Here is a 12,590-nt window from a genome sequence, read left to right as displayed (position 1 = left end):
ACAGGGGTGACTATATACAGCCTTGACGGACTCCTTTTCCTATTTGGAACCAGTCTGTTGTTCCATGTCCAGTTCTAACTGTTGCTTCTTGACCTGCATACAGATTTCTCAGGAGGCAAGTCAGGATGTCTGATATTCCCATCACTTTCAGAATTTTCCACAGTTGATTGTGATCCACACAGTTAAAGGCTTTGGCATAGTCAATAAAGCAGAAATATATGTTTTTCTGGAACTCTCTTGCTTTTTCCATGATCCAGCGGATTTTGGCAATTTGATCTCTGGTTGCTCTGCCTTTTCTAAAACCAGCTTGAACATCAGGAAGTTCATGGTTCACATATTGCTGAAGCCTGGCTTGGAGAATTTTCAGCATTACTTTACTAGTGTGTGAGATGAGTGCAATTGTGTGGTAGTTTGAGCATTCTTTGGCATTGCCTTTCTTTGGGATTGGAATGAAAACTGACCTTTTCCAGTCCTGTGGCCACTGCTGAGTTTTCCAAATTTGCTGGCATATTGAGTGCAGCACTTTCACAGCATCATCTTTCAGGATTTGGAATAGCTCAGCTGGAATTCTATCACCTCCACTGGCTTTGTTCGTAGTGATGCTTTCTAAGGCCCACTTGACTTCACATTCCAGGATGTCTGGCTCTAGGTGAGTGATCACACCATCGTGATTATCTGGGTCGTGAAGATCTTTTTTGTACAGTTCTTCTGTGTATTCTGCCATCTCTTCTTAATATCTTCTGCTTCTGTGAGGTCCATACCATTTCTGTCCTTTATTGAGCCCATCTTTGCATGAAATGTTCCTTTGGTATCTCTGATATTCTTGAAGAGATCTCTAGTCTTTCCCATTCTGTTTTTTCCTCTATTTCTTTGCATTGATCACTGAAGAAGGCTTTCTTATCTCTTCTTGCTATTCTTTGGAACTCTGCATTCATTTGTTTATGTCTTTCCTTTTCTCCTTTGCTTTTTGCTTCTCTTCTTTTCACAGCTATTTGTAAGGCCTCCCCAGACAGCCATTTTGCTTTTTTGCATTTCTTTTCCATGGGGATGGTCTTGATCCGTGTTTCCTGTACAATGTCACGAACCTCATTCCATAGTTCATCAGGCACTCTATCTATCAGATCTAGGCCCTTAAATCTATTTCTCACTTCCACTGTATAATCGTAAGGGATTTGATTTAGGTCATACCTGAATGGTCTAGTGGTTTTCCCTACTTTCTTCAATTTCAGTCTGAATTTGGCAATAAGGAGTTCATGGTCTGAGCCACAGTCAGCTCCTAGTCTTGTTTTTGCTGCCTGTATAGAGCTTCTCCATCTTTGGTTGCAAAGAATATAATCCATCTGATTTCAGTGTTGACCATCTGGTGATGTCCATGTGTAGAGTCTTCTCTTGTGTTGTTGGAATAGGGTGTTTGTTATGACCAGTGCATTTTCTTGGCAAAACTCTATTAGTGTTTGCCCTGCTTCATTCCATTTTCCAAGGCCAAATTTGCCTGTTACTCCAGGTGTTTCTTGACTTCCTGCTTTTGCATTCCAGTCCCCTATAATGAAAAGGACATCTTTTTTGGGTGTTAGTTCTAAAAGGTCTTGTAGGTCTTCATAGAACCGTTCAACTTCAGCTTTTTCAGCTTTACTGGTTGGGGCATAGACTTGGATTACTGTGATATTGAATGGTTTGCCTTGGAAACGAACAGAGATCATTGTGTCGTTTTTGAGATCACATCCAAGTATTGCATTTCGGACTCTTTTGTTGACCATGATGGCTACTCCATTTCTTCTGAGGGATTCCTGCCCACGGTAGTAGATATAATAGTCATCTGAGTTAAATTCACTCATTCCAGTCCATTTCAGTTCGCTGATTCCTAGAATGTCGACGTTCACTCTTGCCATCTTCTGTTTGACCACTTCCAATTTGCCTTGATTCATGGACCTGATATTCCAGGTTCCTATGCAATATTGCTCTTTATAGCATTGGACCTTTCTTCTATCACCAGTCACATCCACAGCTGGGTATTCTTTTTGCTTTGGCTCCATCCCTTCATTCTTTCTGGAGTTATTTCTCCATTGATCTCCAGTAGCATATTGGGCACCTACTGACTTGGGGAGTTTCTCCTTTAGTATCCTATCATTTTGCCTTTTCACACTGTTCATGGGGTTCTCAAGGCAAGAATACTGAAGTGGTTTGCCATTCCCTTCTCTAGTGGACCACAGTCTGTCAGATCTCTCCACCATGACCCGCCCATCTTGGGTTGCCCCACAGGCATGACTTAATTTCATTGGGTTAGACAAGGCTGTGGTCCTAGTGTGATTAGATTGACTGGTTTTCTGTGAGTATGGTTTCAGTGTGTTTGCCCTCTGATGCCCTCTTGCAACACCTACTGTCCTACTTGGGTTTCTCTTACCTTGGGCATGGGGTAGTACTGTCAAATTGATACCATTTATTTTGATTCTCTGCTTGTCCCAGATTTGGTCCCTTCAGACTAACTCCTGCATCCTTAAGACATATTTCCATTTTTCTTTAAACATTTCCCTAGTTTCTGGCATAAGATGCTCTTGGTCTGTCTTGTACTGTTCCAGCCCTTGAGATGGAATGAGCTGTTTTTCCTAGAAGTCTCAATTCCTGTTGGGAGAGAATAGGATTTAGATAAAACCTCTGGGTGCTAGTTGTCCTATTCATTGTTAATGGCAGTCATTGCTTCCAAGTTCCCTCTGTTGATAGAGTCCTAACTCTATCACACACTCACATGTTCTTATCTGTTTATCTGTATGTATATCTACATATATAGTTCAAGTTGATACCTTCAATTTTAGTCCAGCACTGTAAGATTCATAACTTTTTCAGCATTTCTAATTGCCTTTTTCTAACAGTGATAGACCTGACTTTGATTATTTACAATACATTCACTTAGTAAATCAATTCTAGTATGCTTAAAAGATAGTCTCAAAGTTGATCAGTCACACTAGTAGTAAAAATTAGCTAGTGGTCTTTTTGTTTTCAGCTTGACAGTATATAGGCAAAATAACATGTTCCAAAGTTACTTCAGTTAGTTCTTCCCAGTGGCTCTACCCATCTTTCAGTGTGGATATATTCAGTATAACTATTTGAAATACTTTTAGGTCTAGTTCTTTCTGCGTATAGCACCTTAGGGGTTATTCTTCCTGTATCCTTGTTGATTTTCTTTTTTTTTTTGAGTATGTGAAACATTCATATGGTTCAGAACTATAGGAATTACTGTCCTAACAGGAGTCAGAACTATATAGTTTGAAAGTCATTTGCCCATCTCTTCCACTCCATTTTTCACTTACTCCCAATAGGCTGAAAGGTGGTCCCATGGATGACATTCAAGTGCTAATCTCTGAAATCTGTTAATTTGAAAAAAGCATTTTTGCAGATTTGACCAAGACTCTTGAGATAGATTATTCTGGGTGGGTCCTAAATACAGTCATGGGTATTCTTCTTAAGAGGGAAGCAGACAAGAAACTTGATATAGGAAAGGAGAAGGCAGTGTGATCATAAAGGCAGAAGCTGGGTTGGAGCGTCAAGTCACAGAGTGTTAACAACTACCAGATGTTGTAAGAGACAAGGAACAGATTCCTTCCTAGAGCCTCTTAAGGGAGTGAGGCCTTATTTACACCTTAGTTTTAGTTCAGTGAAACTGACTTCAGACTTCCGACCTTCAGAATGATGAGAGAATAAATTTCTGTTGTTGTAAGCCACCAGGTTGGTGGTAATTTGTTACAGCAGCCACAGTAAACCACTACACACCCCTTGTTGGTAACCAGTCTTATTTTCTTGGTTAAATATTTTATTCTGATTCAGGGTATTTCTTATTTCTTATTTCATACTCAAAAGTTGTATACAGTAAATAATCTGCCCTTTATTTTGTTTTCTTTTATTATATCTTGGAAGATCTTTCTCATCTTTCTAGAACAACATATTACTTAATTGTGTTGTTGCAATAATTTAGCCAACCACACTCCAATTTGAAATTTTTTGCATTTAGGGTTTTTCTATTAATTTGTAGTTGAAAGCAGTGATGTGTAGAATAACCTTGTCCATATATGTTTGTATGCTGAGTTGGACACGACTGAGCAAATTCACTTTCATTTTTCACTTTCATGCATTGGAGAAGGAAATGGCAATCCACTCCAGTGTTCTTGCCTGGAGAATCCCAGGGACAGGGGAGCCTGGTGAGCTGCAGTCCATGGGGTCGCACAGAGTTGGATGCGACTGAGGCGACTTAGCAGCAGCAGCAGCATACTACTATTATTTTTTTCATGGTAAATTTCTAAAGTGAAATTGCTAAGTTAAAGGTAAATATACTTATAAGTTTTGTTATATACATTTTGTTTGTTATTGTTCAGTTGCTAAGTCGTGTCTGACTCTTTGCGACCACATGGACTGTAGCACACCAGGCTCATCTGTCCTCCACCATCTCCTTGAGTTTTCTCAGATTCTTGTCCATTGAGTTAGTGATGCTGTTGAATCATTTCATTCTCAGCTACCCCCTTCTCCTTAAGTCTTAAGTCTTTACCAGCTTCAGAGTCTTTTGCAGTGCGTTGACTCTTTGCATCAGTTGGCCAAAGTATTGGAACTTTAGCTTTGGCATCAGTCCTTCCAATGAATATTCAGGGTTGACTTCCTTTAGGGTTGACTGGTTTGATTTCCTTGCAGTCCAAGGGACTCTCAAAAGTCTTCTCCAGTACTATTCTTTGGCTCTCAGCCTTCTTTATGGTCCAGGTCTCACAGCTGTACATGACTACTGGAAAAACCTATACAGACCTTTGTCAGCAAAGTGATGTTTCTGCTTTTTAATATGCTGTCTAGATTTGTCATAGTTTTCTTTCCATGGAGCAAGTGTCTTTTAATTTCATGGTTGAAGTTTCCATCTGCAGTGATTTTGGAGCCCAAGAGAATAAAATCCGTCATTGTTTTCCCATCCACTTGCCATGAAGTGGTAGGACTGGATGCCATGATCTTCGTTTTTTGAATGTTGAGTTTCAAGCCAGCTTCTTCACCCTCCTCTTTCACCTTCATCATGAGGCTCTTTAGTTCCTCTTTACTTTCTGCGTTAGAGTGGTATTATCTGCATATCTGAGGTTGTTGATATTTCTCCTGGCAGTCTTGATTCCAGCCTGTGATTCATCCAGCCTGGCAGTTCACATGATGTACTCTGCATATAAGTTAAATAAGCTGGGTGACAATATACAATCTTGCTGTACCCTTTCCCACTTTGGAATGGTTAGTTGTTTCATGTGTGGTTCTAGCTGTTGTTTCTTGACCCGTATACAGGTTTCTCAGGAGGTAGGTAAGGTGATCTGGTATTCCCATCTCTTTAAGAGTTTTCCGCAGTTATGATCCACACAGTCAAAGCTTTAGTGTAGTCAATGAAACAGAGGTCGATGTTTTTCTGGAATTCCTTTGCTTTCACTGTGATCCAGTGGATGTTGGCAATTTGATCTCTGGTTCCTCTGCCTTTTCTAAACCCAACTTGAACATGTGGAGGATCTTGATTCACATAATGATGAAGCCTAGCTTGAAGGATTTTGAGCATAACCTTACTTGCATGAGAAAGGAGTGCAATTGTCTGGTAGCTTGAACATTCTTTAGTACTTCCCTTCTTGGGAATTGTGATGAAAACTGAGCTTTTCCAGTCCTGTGGCCACTGCTGGGTTTTCCAAATTTGCTGACATGTTAAATGCAGCATTTAGTAGCATCATCTTTTTGGATTTTAAATAGCTCTGCTGGAATTCCATCGCTTCTACTAGCTTTATTGGAAGCAGTGCTTCCTGAGGGCCTCTTGACTTTATACTCCAAATGTCCGGCTCTTGATGAATGACCACACCATTGTGGTTATCCGGGTCATTAAGATCTTTTTTTGTACGGTTCTATTCTTGCCATCCCTTCTTGGATCTCTTCTGGTTCTACTAGGTCTGTTAAGGCATTAACGTAAGGCACATTGAAAAAGAGAAAGTCAAGTTATTTGACATGGGAATGTAAAGGGAATGACGGTGTTATAACCAATGGAAATTTCAGTACCTTGTCTTCTGATTTCAGACTAGCTGAAAGGATGATAACTAAAAGGATATTGACTATAATAGATAAAGATATAATTTTTATTTCTAATTTCTCAGAAATATTATTTTCATTTTTTGTGATTCTACAAAGCTTATCTGAACAAAGTTATGAATTAAAGATGACAGAAGTCACTTAAATTTCTGTTCCAATAATTTTTGGCATATAGGGCTGACTGGAGGAAGAGGAAGAAAAAATGGGAATTGACATTTTACTGTCAAATGGAACTTACAAATTTACCTAGACCAAAATAGGAATAAAAATTTAAGTGGGCCCTATTAACTGGTAAGAAAATCGATAAAATTAAAGTTGATGGATTATTAGTTTATGTTGTCAATGTTAGACAACTTCAGAATAGGAGAGGAAGTAGTGAGGACTTCTCCTTGTTACTAACTTGGTTTTTTATTTTGCTTCAAATGAATGTTACATTTCAAGATCATTATAGGAAATATTGCTTACCAATAATTATGAGTTTAACAGTCTTAGAATAGTGAATTCATTTTTGTTGAAACAGTGGACAGAACAGGCTTTTCAGTGTTTTTATTTTTCAAATTCATACTGGTTATCAGTTCAAAATATTTTCTTTTTTGTTCTCTTTTCCTTTTTATTCTTAGAATGATTGTTAATGAGAAAAAACATGGACCAGTTAACCATGTCACTTGAATCTTTAGTCTTCTCTTTCCCTCAAGTATTTAAATATGACATTCCTTTCATGATATTCTTTCTGGCCATCATGTTCTCTTTCTTTCTGGCGTCAGAGTCCTTTCCAAAAGGAAATATGCTGCCTGGCATTTTGTATTACCCCTGATTTCCAGGTGGAACAATCAGCCAGATGAGGTGACGTCTAAAAACAGCGGGATTATATTTCTACAAACAAGACAGTAATTCAGATCTTCTTGCTTTAATTCTTCTCTGTTTTACCATTCTGAGATATTTATCAAAGTCCAAGAGATTACTGATACACAGTAGTGACCAATGACTTCATATTAATAGAGCTATTCATAATAAATTCATCAGTGAAGTAATTGGAAAAAATTTAAAGAGTGATTTTTCACTGTTCTGTTTATATAGTATTGAATGAAACAACCATAGCATTCAAACACCCAGAAAGTACAAAACACTAATATTAAATGAAGATTGATAGCCTCGAAATACTGCAACATCTTAAAGTATCTTGCAAATGACCAAAAACAGATAAAATTTTGGTATAACTTTAGTTTTTTCCACAGAGCTATATATTAAAAATACTGGTAATCCATGTAAGATATATACACAATCCTGAACTGACTAGATTGTTCAGTGAATAAATAATACTCCACACTGCTTTATTGTTAGGACAAATGAGCTTTATAATTCAATGAAACCCTTTTAAGAAGTTCTAGTCTGTAGAATGATGTCCTCAAATTATTTGGTCCTATTAGTTTTATTAACAAAAACTTTGCATCCTTCTTGGTGGTGGTGATGGTTTAGTCACTAAATCATATCCAACTCTTGTGATCTCATGGACTGTAGCCTGGCAGTCTCCTCTGCCCATGGGATTTCTCCGGCAAGAATACTAGAGTGGGTTGCCATTTCCTTCTCCAGGGGATCTTCCTGACCCAGGAATTGAACTTGGGTCTCTTGCATTGCAGGCAGATTCTTTCCTGACTGAGCTATGATATTTAATTCCTCTGAATATTATCTTTAAAAGGCCCTACTTGATAGTTGTCAGTATAAACCATAGGTCAAGTGCAACCCTCCCATCTTCAGTCTGTGGGCTTTTCGTGAATTTCTGTTCCATGTCCAACACAGTGACTGGCCCACGAGTTTTCCATTGGAGATTTCATGGTCCTTATTTCAACACTTTCCACAAAGTATCCCTTCCTTCTCTAGGCATTGGGTAGAGTGTCATACATAATGGTATGTGGTGTTCCTTAACATACCTGCCAAAATGTGATAATTTCCTTGGAAGAAAAGTCATGGGCTTCAGTCACACATCTGAGTTGACAGACATCCAAGTGATTCCTGTATAAAAAGAAAAGATTGGTGTTTTCTGGAATATGAATGTCCACTTTTAGTAAATTGAAACAGATCTGAACATAAATATCTTCAGACTTGATGGATTTTATGTGCCTTGTCATTTTACAAATTGTATCGGCACCAGATCTCTGAACATTATATAACCCAATCCACTGCATTTGGGGGGGGAACACCTTGAAGGTACACATGCTAAGTCACTTCAGTTGTGTCTGACTCTTTGCTACCCTATAGACTGTAGTCCGTCAGGCTCCTCTGTCCATGGGGTTCTCCAGGCAAGAATACTGGAGTGGGTTGCCATGCCCTCCTTCAGGGGATCTTTCTGACCCAGGGATCTTATGTCTCTTATGTCTCCTGCATTGGCAGGTGGATTCTTTACCACTGAAGGTATAGTCCGAGTATGAAATGTAGACTTTTTGGTAAAATCTTCTATAGGGATAAATATCAGTTAGAGGATAACCTGTGAAAAACTTCTCTGAGTGGCTTAAATCTAAAAGATAATACACTAACTTGCCAGTATTGATGAAAACATCAGTGTCTGTCTTCACGATGTACCTAGCATTGGGGCAAGACTCAGTTATCCACCTAAATGCCATAATCATCTTCAAGATCAGGTTATTGTTGTTGTTTAGTTGCTAAGTTGTGTCTGACTCTGCTACCCCATGAACTGTAGCCTGACATTTCCTTCTCCAGGGGATCTTCCTGACCCAGGGATTGAACCCACATCTCCTGCTTGGCAGGTAGATTCTTTACCACTGAGCCACATGGAAAGCCCCAGGTTATTGTATGTGACTATAAAAACTCTTGTATTATATTGCCATAACGGAGGTGTTTATCCTTTAAAGATAATGCTAACACTTTGTCTTCACTTTCAGCCTGTTGGCCCAGTAAGAAAAATGTAAGAACTTCATATCCCCACCAAGACTTCTTTTCACCCCAAATAACTCTAATGGCCTGTCTGACTTTCTCATCTGAGGGGTGCAGAATCACTAGGATGACAAGAAATGGATTTTGATGAGAGTAGTTTGAATGCTCTCGAAGTGTGAAGTGTAGGTCTTGTCTGTAAATGGACTCCGAGAAGTACATCCAGTTCACACATTGTCACATGGTGGTGAGGCAGACTGAGGTGCCACATCACCAGGAAATGGCAGAGCAGTAGCAGCAGGAGGCTCCATTGGAGGGGTCTCAGTGACATCCCACCCGGAAGGGTGGAGCACTGGGGCCCTTTACAGCCACTCAGCAGCCCATGAGCCTCAGGGTCTGGCTGCTAGACACCGCACAACCCTAGGGGCTCCATTTAATCTTCTTCTTGATTCATTCCTTCTGAGCGAAAGACCTTCAGTTTCACCAACAGGACATTCAGTAGTAAGAAGTAGTCAAAAATAATACTTGGAATTTCTACTGAAAAACAGAGACTCTCAGATTGGCTTAAAATTCTGCCATATACTGCTTATAAGACACATGCCTGTAGAATTTCTGATGAAACCAAAGCAGTAGCTGAAGTTTTTTGTTTTCCGTACTCCATGCTATAATCAAAAGATTTGCCGTGAACTACTCTCAGCCGCCTGGGGAAAGGTAAAACTATTCCCATTTGAAGACTGCAAACCCAGATCTTTCTTATCTCTGGAGGGGCAGCTGATTGTCCTGGCGGCCTGAGCCTCTGGGTGCATATTGTTACCTATTTACTGATGTCTGTTTGCCAGCATAACATGTATGCTGGAAGCAGCAACTTCCCTTGTTCCACCAGATTCATTGATGTATGTATTAATGCTACAGGAAAAGAGAGACAACAGAGTATGTTCTTCTCCTTTGGGGTTTACTTTCCACCTCTTTGTGTATTCTCTCTTAATATTGCATGTGTGCTAATTGCCTATTTCACTTTTATGGTTACTGTTCTGAAATTCAACCCCGTAGTCTGCATTTATTATATGGTTAAGGATAACTTATTAACATGGTGAGTGGTGTTAACTGAATACATCTAATTTTTGGAAAATTTCAGCTTTCAGTGCAATCACAAAGTTAGATTAACTCATAGTTCGGGCTTCCCCGGTGGCTCTGAGGTTAAAGCGTCTGCCTGCAATGTGGGAGACCTGGGTTCGATCCCTGGGTCGGGAAGATCCCCTGGAGAAGGAAATGGCAACCCACTCCAGTATTCTTGCCTGGAGAATCCCATGGACGGAGGAGCCTGGTGGGCTACAGTCCACGGGGTCGCAAAGAGTAGGACATGACTGAGCGACTTCACTTTCACTTTCCTTTAAAGTAATTAAAATAATGCTTCCAGCCACATTGGAGTGAAGTTGGAGTGACAGGGATTGGTATCCTTTTACTTGAAATAACTAGGCAAAAAACATGAAACAGCAGTTCATGAGGCATTTGCCATCAGGCAACCCAAGACATTGATCCCTGAGAGACAGGAAACAGCGGAGACCTATGCTTGGTCTAGCCTGGGGAGTGTTTTTAGGCATGGAATAGTAGAGCAGTAGAACCCCAGAGGAGGCTAGAGACCTGCCTGAATTGAGGAGATGGTATTGGGAGCCTGAGAAGCCAAGGCAGCTAGAGCTCATGGGGCAAAGTACCAGAAAGAAGAGGGCTGCAAGAGAATTTTACAGATCTGCAGAAGTCCCTTCCAGGAATTCAGTTGAGCACTGATCAGTACATGCCTGTGAGGAAACTATGTGTGGTCAAAGGAACTCACCCAAAAGGAATACAGTGCTCAGAGCTTACACAGTGTTAGGAATAGGGCCTAATTCACCGAGTGTCAGGTAGAGCCTCTAACATTCTAGCTTTCATTTTTAGGTGTTCAATTTGGGTCTTTTTTCTATGTTTTAAACTTAAATTGCACTCAGTCTTTTCTCTAGCTTCACAGCATATAGAATACATTTATAATAACTTTTAATCCTAGTTTCCTGGTTTTATAAAAACTGTGTCCTTTCTGGGTTGGTTTTCATTGATACTTCTCATTTGTCTCTTATTTTCTTGTCTTTTTTTCTTGAAACTTGCTTGGCAAATTAGTTAATGCTTGTTAGGTATGTAACAGAAGACATTGTAAATTATGCTTTGTTGGGTGCTGAGTATTTTTGTATTCCTCTAAATGTTCTTGAAGCTTTTTGTAGAATGTATTTACTTGGGAAATATTTAATCCTTTAAGGTATTCCTTATTAGGACCATTTAGTATAATTCTGCTGTATTCCTGAGGCAGAACCTTTTTGAAAACTTTACCTGATGCCCTGTGAATTATGAGGTTTTCCATTTAGCTCACCATCTGTTTACAGATGTTGAGGATCAGGTTGTTCCTTCAGGGTTTGTTTTTAAGCTCTGCTGTCATCATCATCGATTAATCTTTATTCTGGGACTAATTCAGCCCTGCTGGGGCCTCTGCTTATTGTCCAGAGTATGCAAGGTTTCTCTCCTCTGGTTAGGTGCAACTCACATGTCCCTAGCTCTGAATGAATTGGTCATTTTTCTTAGCTCCCCAGCAGATTCTCCCACCCCCCACCTTTGCCTTATGGAGTTTTACCCTGTGTGTGTGCATGCTAAGTCGCTTCAGTCATGTCTGATTTTTTGCGACCCTATAGATCGTAGCCCACTGGGAGTTTTATCCTAAGTATGTGCAAATTAGCATGAAGCCAAAGACTCAAGAGAAGATGTCTGAAATTTTTTTCTTCATTACTCCCTCCTGTCTGGTATAGTATTCCAGTAATAATTGCCATATATCCCTTCAGCAAATTTGGAAAACTCAGCAGTAGCCACAGGACTGGAAAAGGTCAGTTTTCATTCCAATCCCAAAGAAAGGCAATGCCAAAGAATGCTCAAACGACTGCACAATTGCACTCATCTCACAGGTTAGTAAAGTAATGCTGAAAATTCTCTAAGCCAGGCTTCAGCAATATGTGAACCATGAACTTCCTGATGTTCCAGCTGGTTTTAGAAAAGACAGAGCAACCAGAGATCAAATTGCCAAGAGAGTTCCAGAAAAACATCTATTTCTGCTTTATTGACTATGCCAAAGCCTTTGACTGTGTGGATCACAATCAACTGTGGAAAATTCTGAAAGAGATGGGAATACCAAACCACCTGATCTGCCTCTTGAGAAATTTGTATGCAGGTCAGGAAGCAACAGTTAGAACTGGACATGGAACAACAGACTGGTTCCAAATAGGAAAAGGAGTCCGTCAAGGCTGTATATTGTCACCCTGTTTATTTAACTTACATGCAGAGTACATCATGAGAAACGTTGGACTGGAAGAAACACAAGCTGGAATCAAGATTGCCGGGAGAAATATCAATCACCTCAGATATGCAGATGACACCACCCTTATGGCAGAAAGTGAAGAGGAACTAAAAAGCCTCTTGATGAAAGTGAAAGTGGAGAGTGAAAAAGTTGGCTTAAAGCTCAACATTCAGAAAACAGAGATCATGGCATCCGGTCCCATCACTTCATGGGAAATAGATGGGGAAACAGTGGAAACAGTGTCAGACTTTATTTTTTTTGGGCTCCA

At 39.8% G+C, this 12,590-nt stretch overlaps 1 protein-coding gene and 1 pseudogene across 12 annotated transcripts in view; one reads left to right on the top strand and one right to left on the bottom strand.

Moving 5' to 3' along the window:
• The window catches only part of FUT8 (fucosyltransferase 8 (alpha (1,6) fucosyltransferase)), a 334,040-nt gene that overhangs the window by 38,934 nt on the left and 282,516 nt on the right, over positions 1–12,590 (top strand). The window lies entirely within an intron of this gene.
• LOC104993512 overlaps positions 7,670–12,590 on the bottom strand; it is a 16,098-nt pseudogene continuing 11,177 nt past the window's right edge.

This window comes from Bison bison, unplaced genomic scaffold, assembly GCF_000754665.1.
Source record: "Bison bison bison isolate TAMUID 2011002044 unplaced genomic scaffold, Bison_UMD1.0 scf7180017864239, whole genome shotgun sequence".
Classification (NCBI taxonomy): Eukaryota; Metazoa; Chordata; class Mammalia; order Artiodactyla; family Bovidae; genus Bison; species Bison bison.
Note: the sequence above shows the minus strand (reverse complement) of the source record. Positions and strands in the feature narration are given on the sequence as shown.